Here is a 6,264-nt window from a genome sequence, read left to right as displayed (position 1 = left end):
TCCGGGAAATACTACTGAGTAAAATGGAGTGGCTGGCACATCTAATTGCAGCCTGGACCTTAAAGACCACTGCATCATCACTAAGCAGTAAGATATAATATTTGATGAGCTCAAACTCTGTGCCAGATTTTATTTTTAATTACACTTATTTTGAGACCACTGTAGATTTACACACAATTGTAAGAAATTATAGAAAGATTCTTTTACCCACTACCCCGTTTCTCACAATGTAACCTCTTGCAAAACCATAGGGTAATGTCACAACCAGGATACTGACATTGATATAGTCAAGATATAGTACCTGGATGGAGGGCCCCTGGTGTTGCTATTTTGAGTTTCTGGTATTACTATTTTGTTATAAAAAATAGCCACGCACAGACACCGCTACCACTACCAAAAAGATTCATCCAAATTGTCGCATGTATTAAGAGCTCATTCCTGTTTATTACTGAGTAGTATTCTATGGTATAGGTTTATTAGTTTGTTTTACTATCTGGGTTTGTATTAAGCACGTCTTTTTTATAATGTCTGGACATCCAGGGGCCTATGAATGCTGGGTAAACTGCTCCCAAACCCCCAGGACTAGCCAATTCCGAGAAACAGTAAACATCCACCAGCCCATACCCCCACAGTCACGCCTTCGCTACTGGCCTCTTAAAAAGCTACCCAATATTCCCCCGCCCTAACTGCCCCAGGGCCACGAATTAAAAACTCTAGGCATCCCCTTCATCCCAGAGCCTGCTGAAATGATTCAAATTAGCCAATCCTAAACCTGTTTGCCCTGCCTCTCCTGTTCCTTCTTGCAGAAACAACTATAGAGTCTCTTGGTCATATTTCCTTCCCACTCTCTCTGCCTCCTGACAAACCCTAGGAGTCTCAAGCAGGTGATCCCTCTTCTCACGACCTCTGAATTCTTCCAGACCCCCGGCTACCCTGAACCACTCGACAAACTCATGCGCTGTACTCACCTGTTCAGCAGGCCCTGGGCATCACGGGCGCTCCATGCCTGTAAGTCCATGGCCTGGCCGAACTGCCTGGATATCTTCCTATGCAGAGGGGCCTGCCCCCAGAAATACGACAGGATACTGCTGCTTCAAATGGGGCGACAATTTCCCATTCATTCAGTCGCGCTGCTGATGGGAATCTGGCCCCCTACAGGAACCAGGGCTCCCAGGTGTCTGTTATTACAGGACAACCCAGGACCACCAAGCAAGGCTTCAGAGTTCCTGTGATATCTGGCTTCAGGGTGAGTAGGGGCCTTCCTGCAGGTGCAGTCTTGGACACTGGCAGATGCCTTGCTTCCCCCAAGAGCCCGCTATAGAGACGGCGGCCTCTCTCGAAACGGGTTCTGGCACGGTACTGGTCCCTCTGGCCCATATTTCTCTCCTCATTCCGGGGTTCTGCTCAGGACCCGCATGCGCAGTTCACAGTTCGCGCTCCTGCACCAAGCCCACAGTGGCCACTACTTCTCCAGGAACCCCGCCTCTCGGATATCTCTTAATGGAGGCTACACCGGGCTGGTGTAGCCCTGCCCCGCTGTGGCAAGATTTTCAAGTTCCCTCCAGGTCTGCCTTTAGAGAGAATAGGCTCCATTGGTTAGGTTCCTGCGTGGAATTAGATGCCCTGGGCGCCTAGAAACCCGAGCTAGTGAGCCTTCCTCTCATGACCTTTGAACTCCTCAGATCCCTGGCTACCCTGAACCTCAGAGCACAGTGCATGCGCAGTACTCATTCAGCAAGACTTGGGCTGCCCTAGCACTCCAGTACTATGGGTCCATGGACCGGCCTAAGTCACTTGGATATTCTGGGTGGAGAGGAACCCACACCCCCGTCACAGTGCGATCCGATACTGAGGCTGCCAAGGCGTACCTGTATGGCATGGTATGCTCCTTCCTCCTGGGAACTGTGAGTAACAAGTTATCTTATGATAGTAGTTATCTCCTGATCTGTTGGCTACACCTTACCTGAATAACAAAAATCTACATTTTAAAACAAGGTCGTTTTAATTTGGGGCCATTATCGATGAAGTTTCTATGAACATTTGTATATCGGTTTTAGTGTGAAGGTAAGTTTCCATTTTTCTGGGATAAATGCCTAGGAGTGTAATTTCTGGGTCACATGGCAGTAGTATATCCAGACTCTCTTTTAAGTGCTTACATAATTCTCACAGCAACTCCATGACATTAGTGTTATTATTTTTCCCATTTGACAAATGATAGAATTGAGGCACAGAGGTCAGTAACTTACTTAAAATGTTACGGCTAGTAATTAGCAGAGTTCAAGAAGTCAAACCCAGGCAAAGTATATATAGTTTCCAACGCTACCAATAAAATTAAACATTTTACGTTGTGGTGTAATATGCTAATTGTTACCACCATGAGGATACTATATCCCTTACCAACATCTCTTAGTTAACATGGAAAAAAAAACCCTACATATCTTAGGAAAACTTAAGGCTCTCATGCAGGCCATTTGCATCTCAGGAATACAACATGATAGCTTATAGAATAAATTTGGACAGTTTATGTAAATATTTTGCCCATTCTTCTTATTGCAATTTTTAAGTTCCCTTGCCATATTCATAATAATCCTGTAATGAATGCAAGGGCATTATCCGTAAAGAAGAGACAAGTGGAGGTATTTGTCCTCATGGAGTGAGTGCTCTTATCAGTCTCTTAGTATTTATGGGAACAAAAGTAAGGACAGAACACCTCAAGGCAAATTTAAAATATCTTCTGAACAGAGGCCATGCTCTTTTTTTGTAGATTGGTTATACCTCTCCTGCCCTTTAAAAATATTCTTAAATTATCAACTACTTCTGGCAATATAAAAATTTAAGGTAATAAGACAATGAAAACACATAAATCCTCTACCATCTCCTATTGGGAGTGTAAAATAAAACGAAATGTAAAACGTTACATTTCGACTGGACTGAAGACCATTATAGATACCTAAACAATCCCACTCTTCTTTCCTTAATTTTGAGTTTATCATTCTCACATGTATTTTTATTCTTGTTACATATACATGTGTGTGTGTATGTACCCTCAGACAATAAAAGTGTTTTTATATAAGTATTATTTTTTACATACATGGCTTCCTTCTATCTATATGCTTCTACAACTTACTTTTTTCACTCAAAATTATATTTTTAAGTTTTATTCATATTGGTTCCTTGGCTCTACTTTTTTCATTCACTGCTAAACAATGTTACATTGTATTATTACACTTCAGTGTATTGATCTATTATTTTTGGACACTTAGATTGTTTTTTATTTTTGCTGTTACAAATAATGTTTCAATAAACGTTTATGTATAACTGATTGAGCCAATGTGCAAGAGTATCTTAAGGATATATTCCTCATAATTGTTATTGCTAAATCATAGGTATACATCTATTCAGTTTTACCATGGATATCCTTTGGGATCCTAGCAAGAATCAGATGCCACATTCAAACTGGAAAATTTAAGGAGGATTTAATAAAAATTATTTAATATGCATTGCCAATATTTAGGGACACAAGAAATAGTGCAGTATCCCAGAATTAGCAAGAGCAGAAAGCTATGACCACTCTTAAGCCTCAAGTAGCAAGGAGGAGGAAGCAGTTACAAGAATCTGGAAAGTACACCTCTGTGGAGAGAGCTGTCTGACCAGATCTGTGATTTAAGGCAGGGGTCCCCAAACCCTAAGCTGTGGACCGGTACCAGTCAGAGGCCTGTTAGGAACTGAGCTACACAGCAGGAGGTGAGCATCAGGTAAGCGAGCAAAGTTTCATCTGTATTTGTAGCCTCTTCCCAGTGCTAACACCACTGCCTCAGCTCCACCTCAGATAATCAGGCATTAGATTCTTATAGATGCAGTGATCCCTCGTGCCAAAAAAAATGGGGACCACTTGTTTAAGGGATAGGGCAAAGCAAATACATGTGAGAGAGGCAAGAAAATAAATACCATGAACTCACTTCCCTTTCATCTTTCAACCTCCAGTTGAACCCAACTGGAAGCCAAAAGACTAAGAGTCTTTTGTAGTAAGGTCTGCTTCTTAGGGCAAAAAGCTGGGCAAAGATAGAGAATGGATCTGAAAGAATAACCAGAAAGTACCCAGCATAATAAGTGCAGCAAAATTTCTTTATGAAATGATTGTATTATTTTACACGCCCAATAGGAGTATATGAGATTCCAAATCCTCATCAATGCTTTACTTGTAGTCATTTTACTTTTTGCTAATCTGATAAATGTGCAATGATATACTATTTAAATATGCATTATCCTGATGTCTTCTGTAGATGAACATCTTTTTTTATGCTTATTAACTAATAGTATTTCCTACTCTGTGAATTTCTTCCTCAAATATTTTGCCCTTTTTTTTTTTAAGTTAAATATCCTTTTTTAAAACATAACTCCCATGACTTCTTCCAGGTTTTTCTCTACTTCAGTTTGAATGAATAATAGTCCATTTTTTATTCTCCCAAATGTACTTAGTTCAACCTCTGGCATTCCCCAGTGGTACCTGCATAACTTCTACATATTATCCATGTTTCTGGGTGCTCATGGCAGGATCTGAGCACTACGTGTTAGTTAGCTAAAGTGATCCCGTTAACATAGCAATTCCATCCATGTCCCAAATCAATGAGAACTAATGAGAACAAAAATGAGAACTGATGTGTGCTTTAACTCAAATGTATATTCTCTCCAAAAAAAGTGTACTCTTTTCCATTAAGGAAATAAAAAATCTATTTGAGAGAACAGAAGGAGGAGGATGTAGAGGAGGAGAAATGGAGAACTTTAAACACTTCCATTGAGAGAGAAAGACATATTGTTTCCCACTGACCACAACCTTATTGGTACTCACCAACTAGGGACTGTTTTTTTTTTTTTTTTCTTGAGAGATTTTCATTTAAATAATCAAATAGATAAGCTGTAAAGTACAGAGATGAAAAGGAGTAGTTAACACCTTGAGTGAGGAGTTCTTAGATAGCAATACAAGAAACTAGTTTGGCTGCATAAAACATGTTCTTGTTTCTTCTACAATTGAGCAGTGATTCTCAGGGTGTTGAATAATAACTGTGAAATAATTGAAGAAAAAGTATGAAAACAAAAACTGCTTATATTTTAGTTTGAGCCAGTTGAAATAAACATATATTGATGTTTTAAGAAAACTGATCATAGGAAAATCTAATCAAAGATTTGACTAACGTTAAAAGATAACAGCCTCTAAAATTATTTTTGACTTAGTTTTTACTCTCCCTTTGGATCCTGTGTGAATGGAGAGCTGCCAGCTCACCAGGAAAAATTATAATAATTTATGAAGTTCACATATAACTTAGTGACTTGTTATATTCTAATGTTTGGTTTTCTTTTTCATTAGATTGAAAAATATAATGATTTTCTCCCAATGAAAATTTTTTACCAGAAAAATATGCTGTGTTTCAGACTATTTTAAAAGAGCTATTTGCCCTACAAGCATCGCCATGTTATATATTTTAAATGTCAATGCTATAATTAAAGCCATAGAGTGAAAATTTTTATCATAGAGTAATATAGCTGTAATTAAAAATAAAAGCTATGAAACAGTTGATACAGCTGAAGCATCTAATGCAGCTAAAGCATCTTTAGAGGGAAATTTATATCTTTAATTGCCTAGAGAAGAAAAGAAGATGTAAAGTCTATGTTTATATCTTAAGAAATGAGAAAATTAAAAACAGATTAAATTCAAAACAAATAGAACAGTCTACGGCCATGCCACCTTGAACAAGCCTAATTCTGTCTGATCTCGGAAGCTAAGCAGAGTCAGGCCTGGTTAGTACTTGGATGGGAGACCACCTAAGAAGACCAGGTGCTGTAGGCATAAAAAAAATTATAATAATAATGATAATAAAATAAAAATAAAGTGAATTTGTTAAAAAAAAAAAACAAATAGAACAGAACTGGAGAAAATAAAAATAAAAACAGAAATAGTAAAATAGTAAACAATATATAAAATTAATAAAGTTAACAGTTGGTTTCTTTAAAAAAAAACTAATAAAATTGACAAAAATCTTTGTAAGATTAATCAGGGAAAAGAGAAAAAGCACAGATTTCCAATACCAACATTTAATGAAATATCGTAACTATAGATTCTATAGACCTTAAAAAGATTATAAAGGATACCAACAAATTCCTTGGAAATGGGAGAAAATATTTATGCTTCATATATGTATAACTTGAATCTAGAATATATAAAGAACTCCTACAACTCATTAGAGAAAACCTCTCCCTGCACACACC

The 6,264-nt window shown here is 38.1% G+C and overlaps 1 pseudogene; it reads left to right on the top strand.

Moving 5' to 3' along the window:
* The first annotated feature begins 5,726 nt into the window (after positions 1–5,726).
* LOC111730617 lies at positions 5,727–5,845 on the top strand (annotated as a pseudogene).
* Positions 5,846–6,264: the final 419 nt, after the last annotated feature.

The sequence above is a fragment of the Pteropus vampyrus genome, unplaced genomic scaffold (genome assembly GCF_000151845.1).
Source record: "Pteropus vampyrus isolate Shadow unplaced genomic scaffold, Pvam_2.0 Scaffold324, whole genome shotgun sequence".
NCBI classification, from domain to species: Eukaryota; Metazoa; Chordata; class Mammalia; order Chiroptera; family Pteropodidae; genus Pteropus; species Pteropus vampyrus.
Note: the sequence above shows the minus strand (reverse complement) of the source record. Positions and strands in the feature narration are given on the sequence as shown.